The following is a 20,346-nucleotide window of genomic DNA, read 5'->3' as shown; positions in this document are numbered from 1 at the left end:
TGATGAAATGGATAAACAAAATGTAGGTTAGCCACACAATAGAATACGATTCAGCAATAAAAAGGAATGAAGTACTAATACATGTTACAACATGAATGAACAGAGTAGGGAATGGATCCACTCACCTCCCAACTCCAAGCATGAAGGTATAAATGTTTCCACTTCTTATTCTTCATTCTGTAAATATTTTTTGACCACCCACTATGTGCCAGGTGCCCTCCTCAACAGTGAGCAGAAAATATTATGCTAAGTAAAATAAAACAGTCATAAAAGGCGACATATTGTATGATTCCATTTATATAATATGTCCAGAATAGACAAATATGTAGAGACAGCAAATAGATTAATGGCTGCCTAGGATTGACAGTGGGGGTGGAGGAATGAGAAGTGACTGCTAACAAGTATGGGGCTTCTTTTTCAGGTCAAGAAAATGTTGTAGACTTAGATAGTGATGATGGTTGTGCAACTCTGTGAATGTACTTAAACCCAGTGAATTCTGTGGTATATGAATTATGTCTCAGTAACGCTATTTTTAAAACACCTGGTAGAAGAGTATGACAACTATTTACAAAATAAAAAAGCTGGCGATTAATATAAACTTTGAGTTGCTAGTTGTGGTGAGATTCTATTTTAAATTACATAGATGATGGCATGTTGTGAGCTCCCTGGTTTTTAAAAGTCTAGTCCAGCTGGGAAAATCTTCTTAGGTTATTATTATGTGGCTTGTGAGATGCTTCTCTAACCTCCCCAATGCCTCCCACCAAGTCATCATATAAATTTAACGTACACATCACTAGATGAGATGAAGACTGGGACAGAATTATCCATGAAAGACCATGGTTTTACTTCCAGTTGCCACTCTGTTTCCATGGGCTTCTTTTCCTGTTGTTAAATCTTGACATCTGAATTGTCTTGTTGCCTTGTTTTCTTACTTCTTACTTTCATTCCAGATTTGCTCTTTTCAGCCCTAATAGCAACCCTGACCTGAAAGTTTAATTTGACAGGAATTAAAATAATACCTTCACAACGAATGCCAAATTCTCCACCACAAAATGTCACTACACTAGAGTTGCTATGAATTTTCATAATATATAAGAGAGAAAGATGTTTTGCTGGAGGTGAGTGACAACTCACCCAGTGGAAATATAAAATGATGGGGTGGCTTCCTCTCCATCTCATTACACAGCTATTCATCATAGCTGAAGAGTCTTACTCCAAGTGATTCAAGATAAGAAAACTAGTTAGGGAAGATGGTTGCTAAATCAAAAGCCTTCGATGAAGCAATAAATCTCTCAGCAAGGACAGGCAAAGTAAGTTTGTTCTGGGCAGAGACATGGTCACATGTCAAAAGCAAAGTAAGATGGTTGGATCATCAAAAATGTGGCTCAATCTGTAATTCAAATATAGAGAGTTCTGTCATTATCATTAATCTCTCTCTTTTTCATAAATTGGGATGTTTTTTCTTTTTAAACTAATCTCTACTTTGAAAACCTTAAGTTCTTTTTTAACAACCACTGTTTTAGTAAAAGTCTTTTAACGAGATGGGGGAAATGCAGTGTTCTCCTCTGACTATGTGATGTTGAAGTAAATGTATTTTCTGTTGGTCTGAAACATTAGGGTAAATAAATGGATTTCCATGAAAAATAGCTCATAGAAAATACAATTGCAGACTGGGCCCAGTGACTCATGCTGGTAATCCCAATACTTTGGGAGGTCAGAGGCAGGTAGATTACATGAGGTCAGGAGTTTGAGACAAGCCTTCCAACATGATGAAACCCTGTCTCTACTAAAAATACAAAAATTAGGTGGGTGTATTGGTGCACACCTGTAATCCCAGTTACTTGGGAGGCTGAGGCATGAGAATCACTTGAACCCAGGAGGCAGAAGTTGCAGTGAGCTGAGATTGTGCCACTGACTCTAGCCTGGGAGACAGAACAAGACTCCGTCTCAAACACACACACACACACACACACACACACACACACACACACACACACACACGTCATAGCCACTTGTCACAAAAGGGGAGGTAGGAAAGACAAAAGAAAGAGAGAAGGGGAAAAAGGGAGTGACAGAGTGAAGGGGAGAGGGAAGGAAGAAGATGCTGATTGCATTCCTGAAAAACTACTTTAAAACTATTTATTATATAAATAAAACATATTTAAAAGTAAAGAGATGCATTAAGCATTTCCTTGGGGTCAGATACTGCCCTAAGTGCTTTACAGATGTTATTATCTGAAACTCTCAAAACAATAGTAGTGAACACTTACAGGGCATTTACTCAACGCCAGCTACTCTTCTAAATGCCTTCGGTATATGAACTACAATAATTCAACACTGGTTTTATCCTTCGCGGAAGATAAAGAAACTGAGGCTGAGGAGAGTTTAAGTAAGTTGTCCTCATTCATACAGCTAAGTGATAAAGCTAGGATTTAAATCTGGTAGGTCTGGCTCCAACATCTATTCTTTTAACTAGCACAGCACAACTATCTTCTCTGAGAAAAATATCAGGAGAAGTGATGCATGAGCAGTCATGGAGAAATCATTTAAAGTGAGTTAACAGAGTAAAGGGTAAAAAAAAAACAGCAAAAAAAAAAAAAAATCAGGCTTTGGTATCCAACTCGTAAAGTTGTATCACTTTAGAAGGGTTCCAACCTCTCTGATTCTTGGCCTACAAAATGAGATAAAAAGCTCCTACCCTCCAAACTTGCTGTAAGATTATTTGTGAAAATTTTGTGATATAAGTTTAATAACTGATGTCATTATCATCATTATTATTATCTAAATCAATATTATTCATCTTCTTTTGAGCCTGGCAGAGTTCAAACACTCAAGCCACTACCACTTTCCTGTTTTGTTTCTTTTTTCTTTTTCTTTTTCTTTTTTTTTTTTTTTTTTTTTGAGATGGAGTTTCAGTCTTGTTGCCCTGCCTGGAGTGCAATGGCGTGATCTCAGCTCACCACAACCTCCATCTCCCAGGTTCAAGCAATTCTTCTGCCTCAGCCTCCCAAGCAGCTGGGATTACAGGCATGCGCCACCACATCCAGCTAATTTTGTATTTTTAGTAGAGACGGGATTTCTCCATGTTGGTCAGGCTGGTCTTGAACTCCCAACCTCAGGTGATCCGCCCATCTTGGCCTCCCAAAGTGCTGGGTTACAGGCGTGAGCCACTGCGCCCCACCTGTTTTGTTTCCTTTAATCTAACGGGACTAATTAATGAAGAAAATAAACTTCTATTTTGATACAGGAAAATTAAAGCAAAAGAATTGATAGTAATGGGGGATATCATATGCATCTTTGTAACAATATAGCAATGAAGGGAAAAATATTTTCCATTTTACAGAGAAACAATTGCCCACTTATTTTGAGGAAAATAAAAAGATAACTATCAGATTATTAATGGGGCTTTCCTTATACCAGCCAGAAGGAAAGTGAGATTGGTTCCTTTATTGATAAATGTATTCCAGTAATTTACTCAAGATCTTAGGTTTAACCATTATATGGTCCAATTATGTAGGTACCTGGAACAACCTCTAGCTCCAGGCAACCAATTCATTCACTGATGCATCACTGAGCATAAGAGTGCAACATAATGCACAACAATAGATGAATGGACAAGCAAAATGTCGTATACATATAATGGAATATTGGCCTTAAAAAGGAAGGAAATTCTGACATAGGCTATAACAATGGTCCCTAACATTTTTGGCACAAGGAATCTGTTTCACGGAAGACAAATTTTCCTCAGACAGCGAGGTGGGTAGGAGAGGAATGGTTTCAGGATGAAACTGTTTCACCTCGGACCATCAGGCATTAGTTAGAGTCTCATAAGGAGACATTCTACACATTCTAGATCCCTCGCATGCGCAGTTCACAGTAGAGTTTACTCTGATGATAATCGAATGCTCCTGATGATCTGATGGGAGGCAGAGCTCCAGTGATAATGCTCACCCACCATTCACCTCCTGCTGTGCAGCCCAGTTCCTAACAGGCCACAGACAGGTACTGGTCCAGGGCCAGTGATTGGGGACCCCTGTGCTACAACATGGACAGACTTTGAGAACAGTTTTCTAGTAAAATAACCTGCCACAAAAAGATAAATACCGTATGATTACATTTATATGAAACAGTTAGAATAGTTAAAATTATAGAGACAGAAAGTAGAATAGGTGGTGGCAGCAGCTGCATGGAGGGAGGAATGGGAGGTTGTTGTTTAATGGGTACAGAATTTCAGTTTTATAAGATGAAAATAATTATTGAGAGAGGTGGTGGTAATGGTTGCAGAATGTTATGAATGTATTTAATACCACTGCACTGGCCATTTAAAAATGGTTAGGAAGTTAGCTAGTGTACCAGAGGTGCATAGCTGCTTGCTGTTAGAGCATGTAAACTCCATTAACACATGACAATTCCTTCAAATACCCTTCAAATTCTACTGAATGTTATGAAGAGTTCTACTCTGGGGGAGTACTAGTATCTTTATGGCATCAAAATAAATAAATAAATAGTCTTAATATAACAAGGTTTAAAAGAAATAAGCAAGGGTTAATCTGCACCTTATGAAAGCAAACCAAAAAAAAAGTAAAAAAACTTTGCTTCAATTTCTGTTTATACTTTCAAATATCCTCATGGATTACTCATTTTATTTCTTTTTTCCCCTCTGAAAATGAGATCAATAAAAAAGGATAAGAGTTGCTAAGTAGGGATATCACCTAATATGATTAAGTGGAGCCTCACTCTTGTCTCTTGACTTTCCATTATCTTCTTTGTCTTGCTCAAATAGATATAGCTACACCAAAATGGATGCTGTATGTAATAATAATGTAATATAGAAATAATGTTTTAGGTTGCGCCCAAGATGGCCGAATAGGAATAGCTCCAACCTCCAGCTCCAGTGTGAGTGACACAGAAAACAGGTGATTTCTGCATTTTCAACAGAGGTATCAGGTTCATCTCACTGGGGAGTGCCGGACAATCGGTGCTGGTCAGCTGGTGCAGCCCGACCAGCAAGAGCTGAAGCAGGGCGAGGCATTGCCTCACCTGGGAAGAGCAAGGGGGAAGGGAATCCCTTTTCCTAGCCAAAGGAAACTGAGACACACTACACCTGGAAAATCGGGTAACTCCCACCCTAATACTGCACTTTACCAAGGGTCTTAGCAAACGGCACACCAGGATATTATATCCCACACCTGGTCGGGAGGGTCCCACGCCCACAGAGCCTCCCTCATTGCTAGCACAGCAGTCTGAGATCTAACTGCAAGGCAGCAGCAAGGCTGGGGGAGGGGTGCCCGCCATTGCTGAGGCTTAAGTGAGTAAACAAAGCCACCGGGAAGCTTGAATTGCGCAGACCCCACCACAGCTCAAGGAGGCCGGCCTGCCTCTGTAGACTCCTCCTCTGGGGACAGGGCATAGCTAAACAAAAAGCAGCAGAAACCTCGGCAGAGTTAAATGCCCCTGTCTGATAGCTTTGAAGAGAGAAGTGGATCTCCCAGCATGAAGGTTGAGATCTGAGAACGGACAGACTGCCTGCTCAAGTGGGTCCCTGAACCCTGAGTAGCCTAACAGGGAGACATGCCCTACTAGGTGCAGACCGACACCTCACACCTCACACGGTGGGGTACACCCCTGAGACGAAGCTTCCAGAGCAAGAGTCAGACAGCAACACTCGCTGTTCAGCAATATTCTATCTTCTGCAGCCTCCGCTGCTGATACTCAGGCAAACAGGGTCTGGAGTGGACTTCAAGCAAACTCCAACAGACCTACAGCTGAGGGTCCTGACTGTTAGAAGGAAAACTAACAAATAGAAAGAACACCCACACCAAAACCCCATCAGTACGTCACCATCATCAAAGACCAAAGGCAGATAAAACCACAAAGATGGGGAAAAAGCAGTGCAGAAAAGCTGGAAATTCAAAAAATCAGAATGCATCTCCCCCTCCAAAGGAACGCAGCTCATCGCCAGCAACAGAACAAAGCTGGGCAGAGAATGACTTTGACAAGTTGAGAGAAGAAGGATTCAGTCGATCAAACTTCGCAGAGCTAAAGGAGGAGCTACATAACCAGCACAAAGAAACTAAAAACCTTGAAAAAAGAATGGATGAAAGGATAACTAGAATAATCAATGCAGAGAAGACCTTAAAAGAACTGATAGAAATGAAAACCACAACACGAGAACTACGTGACAAATGCACAAGCTTAAGTAACCGATTCAATCAACTGGAAGAAAAAGTATCAGCGATTGAAGATCAAATGAATGAAATGAAGTGAGAAGAGAAGTGTGGAGAAAAAAGAGTAAAAAGAAATGAACAAAGCCTCCAAGAAGTAGGGGATTATGTGAAAACACCAAATCTACATCTGATTGGTATGCCTGAAAGGGACAGAGAAAATGGAACCAAGTTGGAAAACACACTTCAGGATATTATCCAGGAGAACTTCCCCAACCTAGTAAGGCAGGTCAACATTCAAATTCAGGAAATACAGAGAACGCCACAAAGATACTCCTCAAGAAGAGCAACTCCAAGACACATAATTGTCAGATTCACCAAAGTTGAAATGAAGGAAAAAATGTTAAGGGCAGCCAGAGAGAAAGGTCGAGTTACCAACAAAGGGAAGACTGTCAGACTAACAGCAGATCTCTTGGCAGAAACTTTACAAGCCAGAAGAGAGTAGGGGCCAATATTCAACATTCTTAAAGCAAAGAATTTTCAACCCAGAATTGAACATCCAGCCAAACTAAGCTTCATAAGTGAAGGAGAAATAAAATCCTTTACAGACAAGCAAATCCTGAGAGACTTTGTCACCACCAGGCCTGCCCTACAGGAGCTCCTGAAGGAAGCACTAAACATGGAAAGGAACAACCAATACCAGCCACTGCAAAAACAAGCTAAATTGTAAAGACCATCAATGCTAGGAAGAAACGGCATCAACTAACAAGCAAAATAACCAGCTAACATGGTAATGACAGGATCAAATTCACACATAACAATATTAACCTTAAATGTAAATGGACTTAATGGTCCAATTAAAAGATACAGATTGGCAAACTGGATAAAGAGTCAAGACCCATCAGTTTGCTGTATTCAGGAGACCCATCTCACATGCAGTGACAATCATAGGTTTAAAATAAAGGAATGGAGGAAGATCTACCATGCAAATGGAAAACAAAAAAAAAAGCAGGGGTTGCAATCCTAGTCTCTGATAAAACAGACTTTAAACCATCAAAGATCAAAAGAAACAAAGAAGGCCATTACATAATGGTAAAAGGATCAATTCAACAGGAAGAGCTAACCATCCTAATATATATGCCCCCAATACAGGAGCACCTAGATTCATAAAGCAAGTCCTTAGAGACTTACAAAGAGACTTAGACTCCCATACATTAATAATGGGAGACTTCAACACCCCACTGTCAACATTAGACAGATCAACGAGACAGAAAGTTAACAAGGATATCCAGGAATTGAACTCAACTCGGCACCAAGTGGACCTAATAGACATCTACAGAACTCTCCACCCCAAATCAACAGAATATACATTCTTCTCAGCACCACATTGCACTTATTCCAAAATTGACCACATAGTTGGAAGTAAAGCACTCCTCAGCAAATGTACAAGATTAGAAATTATAACAAACTGTCTCTCAGACCACAGTGCAATCAAACTAGAACTCAGGATTAAGAAACTCAATCAAAACTGCTCAGTTACATGGAAACTGAACAATCTGCTCCTGAATGACTACTGGGTACATAACAAAATGAAGGCAGAAACAAAGATGTTCTTTGAAACCAATGAGAACAAAGATACAACACACCAGAATCTCTGGGACACATTTAAAGCAGTGTGTCGAGGGAAATTTATAGCACTAAATGCCCACAAGAGAAAGCAGGAAAGATCTAAAATTGACACTCTAACATCACAATTGAAAGAACTAGAGAAGCAAAAGCAAACACATTCAAAAGCCAGTAGAAGGCAAGGAATAACTAAGAGCAGAGCAGAACTGAAAGAGATAGAGACACAAAAAACCCTCCAAAAAATCAATGAATCCAGGAGCTGGTTTTTTGAAAAGATCAACAAAATTAATAGACTGCTAACAAGACTAATAAAGAAGAAAAGAGAGAAGAATCAAATAGACACAATAAAAAATGATAAAGGGGATATCACCACCGACCCCACAGGAATACAAACTACCATCAGAGAATACTATAAACACCTCTATGCAAATAAACTAGAAAACCGAGAAGAAATGTATAAATTAGTGGACACTTACACTCTCCCAAGACTAAACCTGGAAGAAGTTGAATCCCTAAATATACCAATAACAGGTTCTGAAATTGAGGCAATAATTAATACCCTACCAACCAAAAAAAGTCCAGGACCAGACAGATTCACAGCCGAATTCTACCAGAGGTACAAGGAGGAGCTGGTACCATTCCTTCTGAAACTATTCCAATCGATAGAAAAAGAGGGAACCCTCCCTAACTCATTTTATGAGGCCAGTATCATCCTGATACCTAAGCCTGGCAGAGACACAATTAAAAAAAAGAGAATTTTAGACCAATATCCCTGATGAACATCGATGCAAAAATCCTCAATAAAATACTGGCAAACCGAATCCAGCAGCACATCAAAACACTTATCCACCATGATCAAGTGGGCTTCATCCCTGGGATGCAAGGCTGGTTCAACATATGCAAATCAATAAACGTAATCCAGCCTATAAACAGAACCAAAGACAAAAACCACATGATTATCTCAATAGATGCAGACAGGGCCTTTGACAAAATTCAACAGCCCTTCATGCTAAAAACTCTCAATAAATTCGATATTGATGGAACGTATCTCAAAACAATAAGAGCTATTTATGACAAACCCACAGCCAATATCATGCTGAATGGGCAAAAACTGGAAGCATTCCCCTTGAAAACTGGCACAAGACAGGGATGCCCTCTCTCACTGCTCCTATTCAACATAGTGTTGGAGGTTCTGGCTAGGGCAATCAGGCAAGAGAAAGAAATAAAGGGTGTTCACTTAGGAAAAGAAGAAGTCAAATGGTCCCTGTTTGCAGATGACATGACTGTATATTTAGTAAACCCCATTGTCTCAGCCCCAAATCTCTTTAAGCTGATAAGCAACTTCAGCAAAATCTCAGGATACAAAATCAATGTGCAAAAGTCACAAGCATTCTTATCCACCAGTAACAGAAAAACACAGAGTCAAATCATGAGTGAACTCCCATTCACAATAGCTTCAAAGAGAATAAAATACCTAGGAATCCAACTTACAAGAGACGTAAAGGACCTCTTCAAGGAGAACGACAAACCACTGCTCAGTGAAATCAAAGAGGAAACAAATAAATGGAAGAACATACCATGCTGATGGATAGGAAGAATCAATATTGTGAAAATGGCCATACTGCCCAAGGTAATTTATAGATTCAATGCCATCCCCATTAAGCTACCAATGACTTCCTTCAAAGAATTGGAAAAAACTGCTTTAAAGTTCATATGGAACCAAAGAAGACCCCACATTGCCAAGACAATCCTAAGCCAAAAGAACAAAGCTGGAGGCATCATGTTACCTGACTTCAAACTATACTACAAGGCTACAGTAACCAAAACAGCATGGTACTGGTACAAAAACAGAGAGATAGGCCAATGGAACAGAACCAAGCCCTAAGAAATAATACCACACATCTATAGCCATCTGATCTTTGACAAACCTGACAAAAACAAGAAACGGGGAAAGGATTCCCTATTTAATAAATGGTGCTGGGAAAATTGGCTAACCATAAGTAGAAAGCTGGAACTGGATCCTTTCCTTACTCCTTATACAAAAATTAATTCAAGATGGATTAGAGACTTAAATGTTAGACCTAAAACCATAAAAACCCTAGAAGAAAACCTAGGCAATACCATTCAGGACATGGGCATGGGCAAGGACTTCATGTCTAAAACACCAAAAGCAACAGCAGCAAAAGCCAAAATTGACAAATGGGATCTCATTAAACTAAAGAGCTTCTGCACAGCAAAAGAAACTACCATCAGAGTGAACAGGCAACCTACAGAATGGGAGAACATTTTTGCAATCTACTCATCTGACAAAGGGCTAATATCCAGAACCTATAAAGAACTCAATCAAATTTACAAGAAAAAAACAAACAACCCCATCAAAAAGTGGGCAAAGGATATGAACAGACATTTCTCAAAAGAAGACATTCATACAGCCAACAGACACATGAAAAAATGCTCATCATCACTGGCCATCAGAGAAATGCAAATCAAAACCACAATGAGATACCATCTCACACCAGTTAGAATGGCGATCATTAAAAAGTCAGGAAACAACAGGTGCTGGAGAGGATGTGGAGAAATAGGAACACGTTTACACTGTTGGTGGGACTCTAAACTAGTTCAACCATTGTGGAAAACAGTGTGACGATTCCTTAAGAATCTAGAACTAGAAATACCATTTGACCTAGCCATCCTATTACTGGGTATATACCCAAAGGATTATAAGTCATGCTGCTAAAAAGACACATGCACATGTATGTTTATTGCAACAAAGACTTGGAATCAACCCAAATGTCCATCAGTGACAGACTGGATTAGGAAAATGTGGCACATATACACCATGGAATACTATGTAGCCATAAAAAAGGATGAGTTCGTGTCCTTTGTAGGGACATGGATGCAGCTGGAATCCATCATTCTCAGCAAACTATCGTAAGAACAGAAAACCAAATACCACATGTTCTCACTCATAGGTGGGAATTGAACAATGAGATCACCTGGATGCAGGAAGGGGAGCATCACACACAGGTTCCTATTGTGGGGAGGGGGTAGGGTTGAGGGATAGCATTAGGAGATATACCTAATGTAAACGACGAGTTAATGGGTGCAGCACACCAACATGGCACATGTATACATATGTAACAAATCTGCACGTTGTGCACATGTACCCTAGAACTTAAAAAAAAAAAAATACTGTTTTTAAAAGACTGCTTTAGAATAAATGATGCAGAAAATCTTTTGTTACACTGGTCTTATTGCTACTCCTCAGCTCTCTAGTGGTAGACGGGGATAGGCTTGTTAAGGGCAAAACTCTTGCCTATTCTGATAAATCTCTTATTTTTGTTAGTGCTAATGGGGACATCAACATTAAGTTCCTTAATGGAATGCTGTTTTTCCAAATTTTAGAATAAACTACTGACTGTCATTATGGATCATTATTAACATGATCTTTATTCTAATATTACATTTTACAGTGTTTCAAGGTTAGGGTCTTTCCCCAGTGAAGGACTTCAGTCTAAGCGTGTGCATACATGTTAAACAAGAATCAGTGAGTTGGGGAATGTCAGTCTTGCATAGTTTCTTAAGAACTCAAAAAAAATGTGGTAAGTAAAAATAAAGGGGAAGCAGGAAGGAAGGAAAGAAAGAAGAAGCAGGTCTCATTTTTGCCATTTACACCTTGTAAAAGAGGGGTTATGTTATTTTTAGATTTAAGAGGATCTTTCCAAAGCATCCCAAGGGTACTCAGTAATGATGCTTGGGTTTCTCTGATTGCTGGTAAGTTATGGAGTAGGTGCATGGTTCACTGAAAGGAAGGGAAGAAGGATAGCATCCCAGGGACAAAATGGAAGAAATGTCAATGGCCAGAAGAGAAGTTACTAAAAGATGGCATTTAGGAAAGGCAGAATGGGGTTTGGGGTTCAGCAGGAACTTTGTAAATGGCATTTCATTTAATTTTCAGAAGAACCTTATGAAGTCAATATTATTCCTACTTTATCATTGGGAAAACCAAGTATACAGATACTAGCTAATGGTCTCAGACTACAGAACTGATTAGTAGAAAGAGCTAGGACTTGAATCCAGAGCTGTTTTTCTTCAAAGTCCGTATTCTCTTTACCATGGTCGGGTTTGGAAGCTTTAGAAAAACTCACATTTTATCCTTGAATTTTAATCTGCTAAATCTAAGATCACTCTCAGCCAATGCATACAAGATTGCGTACCTGACTACGGGTCATTTTAAGTGGATTCTCCCGTCAACTCCTTTCTTCTTCCTGATATTGTAGACTCCAGAGACATCCCAAAAAAGCCTAAACACAGTTTTACAAAGTGGACCCATTCCTTTCCAAATAATATCTGTCTCTAAACATCTCAGGTTACCTAAGGGCATACACACTAGTGATGATTACTTTGGAAAATTTTCTACTCCAGCAGTGTGTTTTTCAGTTATGCAATAGAAACTTTATGATACTGATGATGAAACACCTGGTTCAAAATGTTCAGTTGATACAGTTATCATTACTTTATGTTCTTACACTATTATAGTGTTAACAATTCTGCCTGGTTCTTCAAATTTCATTCACCTCTGCACAAACTGTAGTGCTAGCTAATTATTATCTCACAAGTTCCAATAATCAGAGCAAAAGAAGATTCCAGCTCATGGGCAAAAAAAAATCAATTGAGGTGCTTTCTAAACTTTTTATTATCTTCCTTACCTGTGGTTATATGCCATCTTTCTTTCCTAATGTCATCTGTATCTTCTCTGATTCTTGATCTTTTCTAGATTTATTTCTTGATCTTTCCAGAGAACACATTTTTTTCTTTTATTGATCAAGTCTCCTTTTTCATTTTTGTTTTTGCTTTTTCAGTTTCCTACTTTATTATTTTCTGCTGTTAGCTTTATTAGTTAACATAATTATTTCATAATTTTTTTCTAAATCTCTTTGTACATTGTTTTGCAATAAAGACATTTAGTGTATAATTTCATAGAATATTTGGCTTTTCTATATTCTCTCTATTTTATTATGTAGGATTTTTATTTTTCTTCTGTTCCTAAAGAGTTTGTAATTTTCCCATTTGTGCTTTTTTATACAGATTCAAAGCATCTTTAAATTTCCATAGTATATCAATCAGGATAAATGTTTGTTGTTAATCTTATCCTTATTGTATTTTGATGGATGATGTGGTCTGTATGATTTCTGCCTTTTAAAATGTGTTGACCTAAGCCTGGGCAACAAAATGAGACCCCATCTCTACAAGGAATTTAGAAAATAGCTGGGTGTGGTGGCGCGTGCCTGTAGTCTCACCTACACAGGAGGCTGAGGTGGGAGGATCACTTGAGCTCAGGAGGCTGAGATTGTAGTGAACTGTGACCATGCCTCTGCACTCCAATCTGGGCGACAGAGTGAGCCAGGTCTCCAATATAAAAATAAAAATAAAAGTGTTGACCTACAGTTTGTGATCTAGTTAAGTTTCGAGAATATTCTATAGCTGTATGGAAAACATGGAATATTTATTCTCCATTTGGAGTTGCTAAGATATTCATAAAGGTGTTCCTGTGTGTGGTTATAATACGTGTGTGTTATTTCAGATTATTTTTAATGGTCTGAATACATCTGCCAGCTGTACCAGTTTCCCCCAACCTCCAGTTGGAGTAGTTGCAAGGTCTCACATCCATTTCACAAACCTTTGCCAACAAGGTCTATTTCTGTATTTCCACAAATGTGCAATCACAGTGTGGAGGGTGGAGTGTCACAACCAAGGGAGGGAAAATAGATAATGAAAAATAAGATTTACCAGTGTAAATAGAATTGCCGTCACTACAGACGGACTTGGTAGCCCCGGCAAAGTCGTTTCTTAGGGTTTCTATTTCCTGATCTACATGCCCTGAGTGGTCATATCTACCCTGCCAGCATTGCAAGGTGTGTCGGGAGAAGCCAAGAGATAAGGAATGTGATAAAGAAATAAATAACACTAACAGTGGTTGCTGCTATTTAGACACGGGAGCAGAAGGAAATGATAACTATGTAAAATGGCTAACAGGGACTCCAAGCAGGTGCTCTGTTTCTATTGGTTCCCTTCCCTGCCCCCATCTACCTTTAGCTTCCTCTGGGGACATCCTCCCTCCTGCATGGAGATACCACCGCCCAATAACGTTTGAGCCTCCCTCTTGGTAGCCCTGGCAGTGTGGAATCCGCTGAAAGCGCGTTGAGGATGAGCAGAGACCTGCCAGCAGCCAAAATTCGCGCTTTAGCACTATCAGCCCTGGCCGAGCATGTGCAGTGTCTCCTCCTTCGGCAGTGGGGGCTGATGGGCAGATACTGCCCAAATGCTCATTCATCAGAAGAGGCTTTCGCTCCCGGTCTCCCCTGGGCCTCGAGCAGAAAGCGTCTCCGCCACGGAGATACAGAGCTGGGAGCCTTCAAGGTCCTCCGCCACTCTCAGCAAGCCCTGCTCTCGATGGAGAGGAGATCGCTGGGTGATGGATGTGGGCTTCCAGGGAAGGTGCTCGCGCTGGTTCCGAGCCCTCCGGGGAAGATATTCGAGCGCGGAGCGTAAGCGCAGGGCACGCCAGCCCGGGGGCCGCGGAAGCAGGCGCTGCGCGTCTCTGCACCACCGGGCCGCCTCCCAGCCCTCTTTCCCCAGTTTGCCCTGCTGCCGCAGTCCAGGCCCAGATTAATTATCTGCACTTGTGAGTGGGCACACACACAAGTTCTCCGGACACGATCCTTTCATCTGTTTCCCCGGCGGAGTCCACCTTTTTAAAGATTAACCTCCCAGCTACCGCGGGCAAGGGGGCAGGATGCGAGTGAGGTGGGGAGGGGCGTTTCACACGTTCAGAGGCACCAAAATTAGCTGCCAGTGCTAAAAGGCTTTGTTTTCTTCGGTTTTTGACAAACAAATGAGGTGGGATGCTTGCTTGGCCGCCCGCTGCCCCAGCCCGAGCCCTTGGCTCACTTAGCAGCCTGATGCCGACTTTCAGACGCAGTCCTGTTCTGCTTACACCAGGGCTTCTTCGCCCCCTTGCCGAAGTCTGCAGCCCGGTGGATGCTGGGCGCGGGCTTTCCCTGGGCGCTTTAACGCGGCTTAGGCTAAAGCCCCAGAGCTCCCACCTTCTCACCTCCTGTTTATCGGCCCGCCCCTCTACCACAGCCAAAGGACGTGCCCCTTCAGTAGTGTCGGGGATCCCAGCCCCAGCGCGGGGGAGGGCGCCTCCCTATCCCCTCCTCCCCGTCGCCGCCTCGGCTCGGGGTTTTACTGCAGCAGCCGGAGGTGACAGCGACGCCTCAGCCGCCTCTGTTGCTCTCGGAGCCCCTGCTTCCCCTGCACTGGGAAAGCGCCCCCTCCCGAGAGGCTTGTCTCTGGAGAAGTGCGAACGAGCTGCAGAAAACCAAATTTTAAAATGTAGAAGTCGTTGAGCTGCATTCCTCCAAGGACCAGTCTGATCGCCCAGGACTGAGAGTGGCAGCGTTTGAGAAGTTGGGACCATAGAGCAAGAGGGGGGAGGGGAGTGTTGCAGCAGGCATTCCCTTCTGGAAGGAGTCGCTGGGAGCAGTGCGGTTGGACACAAGTTTGCGTAGGAGTGTTTTCCTTTTGTCAATAATTAATCACCGGAATTAGCCGGGTAGAATTTGAGTTTTAGCAATAGTCCTGAGGGCGGGGCCGAACACCTAACTCCGGGAGGCTCCCAGGCGCCCGGCACAGTGGGAAGCTCGCAGCAGCTGGGGAGGAGCCAAAGCCTCGGCGCTCACCTAAGCCGCAGGGAGATACACCCAACTAGGAGGTAAGCATCTTCCAAAATACCTACTTGAACTGTTAAGTAGCTTTAGTAGGATAGAATTCCTGTCTCTATAGGAGAAAAAATTAATACTGAGCTTTAATGCAATTTATCAGTTTATTATTTAACTGCATTACAATTTTCAGAATTGATGGATTTTTCCATTTACCTTTCACTATGTGGGAAACTAAGATGTTTCACTCAATAGAAGCCAAACTTTAACACTGAAACTTTCCAAACTAAAAGAAGAGAAAATTACTTTGCTATTTTCACTATTTACCTTTGTGTAGTCCATTAACTACTCAGGAAAATATCATTGGGATGTGCTTGGTTTCCTTCTTAAATATTCATCTTTACCTGGTTCCATGGTCTTATACAATCCCTCTCTGCCCATAAGCTACTTAAACTACTGTACTTTAGGCAATAGTACACACAAGTCACCTGCCAAAAAGTGAAGAATTTCCAACAAGGAATACATTTTAACATTCTCTTGTAAGTATTAAGCGGTATGTATTTTCTCAAAGATACTTAAGTGATCCTTTATAAGTAACCAAACTTCTTCACCAAAAGACAGCCAGCTAGAGTTAGCTGAATAGTTACCTTTGCCATGGGGATGGTGAAGGTGGGGAAATGTTTAGAGAAGTGTTTTAAATATGAGTTGGACTCCAGATTTGTTTCAACTAAAGTGACATTCAGCTGGTTGGCAATTCACATATGAGCCCAGTGCATAATCAGATAAGGAGTTTGAAGAATTGTTAAAAGTAAGACTTAGCCCCCAAAGTCCAAATAACTGCATCAGGGGAGTTGGGAAAGTTGGTTTTCAAAAATAGTTTGTGGTGCAGTACTTATTTTGAATTAGACAAAAATTAGAAAATACATGGTCATTTTTTGCTAGTGAAATTTTAAAATGTATACACAAAAATGTTGAATTTTTAATAACTTGATTTCCACATCTGAATTATTCCTATGCTGTTTAAAACAGGTCATTTTGGTGACTTTTTCAATGACTGTGATGGCTTTATACACAGATAACTAGACCAAAACCAACAAGCTGTAGTATGAAATGCACTGTCACTCTCGTTATTCAGATTTTTTTTACAAGTGTTTAATGGCAATAAGTTAAAAATTATTTGTCAAAACATGGACATTCTAGAATTTGACTAGATTTGAAGTTGAAAGTCAATTTGAAGTTGAAAGTCAACCAGTCCTCAACTCTCATTGGTTTTCTTAATTCACTGTAAATTTGCAAATACTTTATAAAAACTACCCTTTGTAATTATACAGCAATTCTATCTCTACTATGCTAATTATAAAGAGAGTTTTACCACTATTTTACCACCAAGTATAAAAGAAACAAAATATTCATTTCATAAAAAATGATCCAAACGGGACTCACTTCCAGAATGGTGATGTGAAGAGCTTTTCAAATCCACTCCCTAAAAACAACAATAACTAGTGAAAATTATAGATAAATAACCATTTAAAGTTCCTGGAAATTGTCCTGAGAACATATAGCATGAAGAAAATATATAGTCAAGACAATCTCTTATATTTCAGTAAGAACTGCAAACAATTGTGACGCTTGAACCACAATATGTTTCCCCGCCCTCTCCCGTTGAGTGTGATGATGTTCCACTATGGATGGGTGCAGCCAATAACACAGGGCCCCCTCTCAACCTAGACTCTCGTCTACAGTATACCCTGAGAGAAGGAGACTACCAGCATTACTCATCATCCCCAGCTTTGAGTTTCAGAGCTCTATTCTAGATGAGAGCAACTGAGAGGTCTGAGACTCTCTTCCTCCAACCATCCTCCACTCTTAAGGCAGAGAATGAAGAACTCAACAACAAAAACACAAATAACCCGTTTTAAAAGGGACAAAAAATTTGAATAGACATTTCTCCAAAGAGCAGGTACAAACAGCCAATTTACACATGAGAAGGTGTTTACTAGCCATTAGTGGTTAGGGAAATGAAAATCAAATCAAAACCACAATACGATCCCACTTCACACCAACCAGAATGGCTATCACCAAAAAACAAACAAACAAACAAACAAATAAAAATAGATAATAGCAAGTGTTAGTAAGATGTAGGGAAAATTGGACTGTCACATATTGCTGGTATTGCTGGTGGGGATGTAAAATGGTGCAATTGCTATGGAAGAGAGTTTGATTGTTCCTCAAAAAGTTGAAAATAGAGTTACCACATAATCAAACAATTCCACTCCTAGGCATATATTCAACAGAACTGAAAACTTATGTCCATTCAAGAACTGTACACAAATGTTCATAGCAGCATTACTCATAACACCCAAAGAAGTTGATTGAAACAACCCAAGTTGTCTACTGAATGATGAATGGATAAATAAAATGTAGTATGGAATGAAATGACAAAATATTATGCAGCAATGAAAATCATGTGGCTGATACACACTACAACATGGGTGAACATTGAAGAGATTATGTTAAGTGAAAGAAGACCACGTATTATATGATTTATTTACATAACATATCCACAATAGGCAAATCTACAGAGAAAGTAGATTAGTTGTTTCCTGAGACTGGAGTAGAAGGTAAGATTAGGGAGAAAAGGGGAGTGACTAAAGGGTACAGGGTGTCTTCTTGGAGTGATGCAAATAGTCTAAAATTGACTGTCATGATGGTTGCAATACTGTAAATATACTAAAAACTGTTGAATTGTGTACTTTAAGTAGGTAAATTGTCAATATCTCAATAAAGTATCTCAATAAAGCTGGTTTTAAAAAATTTTCCAGAGTGTTAAAAGAACAAATGGGTTTAAAAGTTAGAGTTGATGAGTCCCCATGTACCATTTGACCAATAGTTTATGTGAGGCTTTTCCCCCAGTGACCACGTTAAAATATACGAAATATTTAAGAATTTCACAGGTGTCACACAACTATGTGATTCACATATGTTGACCTGCCTGCCCAAACTTTTCTCCATTTAGAATTAAGTCAGATGTCATTAGTACAGTCCTACAAAGAACTCACTTGCAATGCTCTATCTTTTTGAACTCATCCACTCGTTATATTAACCCAGGACCTGTGAGGCCACTTGTTCCTCCTACTTCTAGATATGTCTAGTCCTTTATCAGTGATTCAGGCCAGCGGTTGAGTTTGTTCAGGCCCACACTGGGTGACAGAGGAAGGTACCCGGATCTCAGCCAAAAGTGTACTTGCCTTCTACTCAGATTAGCCCAGTTCTGCCTACACTAGATTGGCCCTAAAAGCCAGAGAGTCTTGGGAAGAGGAAAAACTGGAGCAGCCACTGAAGTCTTCACAGCATACTAACATGTCATTGTCAGAAAGCACCTGCTGTGATTATGTCAACCTCAAATGCAGGAGACACTCCCAAATAATTAATATGTTCCTCTATTCATCTTTTATGTTTTGAGTTCCCACAAGCTGCCTGATCCTGTACTAAGAACCACGAAATCAAATGATAATGTTTTGTACAGAAATAGAAATATAAAACTAGTGAGCCTCAGAGTGTCATGGGGGTGGCAAGCAGCCTCAGCCTTGCTGCCAGACAGTTATAAGTTCATTGAAACAAACCGTACCCTTAGCTTTAGGGATTCAAGTCTACTGGCTTCAGGAAACCTCAGGATTTTCCATTCTCACCAGCACAGGCTTATTCTTCCATGTGTATGTTTTTGAGGAGCATATCATGCTGATTCGTGTGGGTTTTGACTATCAAAGCTTTTGTAGAAGTCCACTGTAATATTTTGTCTAATTACAAGATTTATATAAAATAATTTTTAATGTTCAGCAACTTACTTTATTTTTTTTTATTTATTTATTTTGAGACAGAGTTTCACTCTTTTTGCCCAGGCTGGAGTGCAATGGTGTGATCTCAGCTCACTGTAACCTCCGCCTCCCAGGTTCAAGCGATTGTCCTGCCTCAGCCTCCCCAGTAGCTGGGATTGCAGGTGTCTGCCACCATGCCCGGCTAAATTTTTTTTTGTATTTTAGTAGAGATGGGGTTTCACTATGTTGGCCAGGCTGGTCTCAAACTCCTGCCATCAGGTGATCCACACACCTTGGCCTCCTAAAGTGCTAGGATTACAGGCATGAGCCACTGTGCCCAGCTCAGCCATTTGTTTATAAAATCAATACATGTATGAAAAAACTTGATTATAGTTACTTTTAAAATATTGCTTTCATCAGAATTAATAATTCATTTATCCAACAGATAAATGAACTATGGCACACCTACCCTGTACCAGGTCACTTCTAGGCCCTGGATAAGTAATAAACGAAACAGACAAAAATTCCCAATATGTCAGACATTAATAATAGTAAGTAAATCACATAATGAAGATAAGGGCTCTGAAGAAACATAAAATGGAGAAAAGAATGAGGTACAATTTTAAATAGTGGGATCAGGCTAGGAATTAAGATGATGCAATTAGAAAAATGTAAAATCACATACAAACCTGGCCACTGTAACTCGCCAAAAAGATTACTAGCTCCCAGTTAACTTCTCTCTTCCCCTGGGAAGCTTTGGTTTCCCCTTGCCATTAGCTTCAACCACCAACATTATTTTGCTGCCTATATTTGCTGTTGTTTCATCAGAAAAAATAGCACATTAGCACAAAGGCATTCCAAGCAGGCATAAGGAAGACATAACCCAACACCTGCTCTCGAGAATTACAACCTATGTAAATCACTGCATTATAATAACAAAAATTCTTGCTCAGAGAAATCATTAGCCTGTTCTTTCAGTTTACTTTTGGCCTCTTCCTCTAGTTTCGTCCTGGATTC

General features: G+C 40.3%; 1 pseudogene; it reads left to right on the top strand.

Annotated features, from left to right (window-relative positions):
* Positions 1-14,207: 14,207 nt before the first annotated feature.
* Positions 14,208-14,960, top strand: LOC126948316 (uncharacterized; annotated as a pseudogene).
* The last annotated feature ends 5,386 nt before the right edge of the window (positions 14,961-20,346 follow it).

Source organism: Macaca thibetana, chromosome 2, assembly GCF_024542745.1.
Source record: "Macaca thibetana thibetana isolate TM-01 chromosome 2, ASM2454274v1, whole genome shotgun sequence".
In the NCBI taxonomy this organism is placed as follows: Eukaryota; Metazoa; Chordata; class Mammalia; order Primates; family Cercopithecidae; genus Macaca; species Macaca thibetana.
The sequence above is the reverse complement of the archived record's forward strand: the minus strand, read 5'-3'. Positions and strand labels throughout refer to the sequence as shown.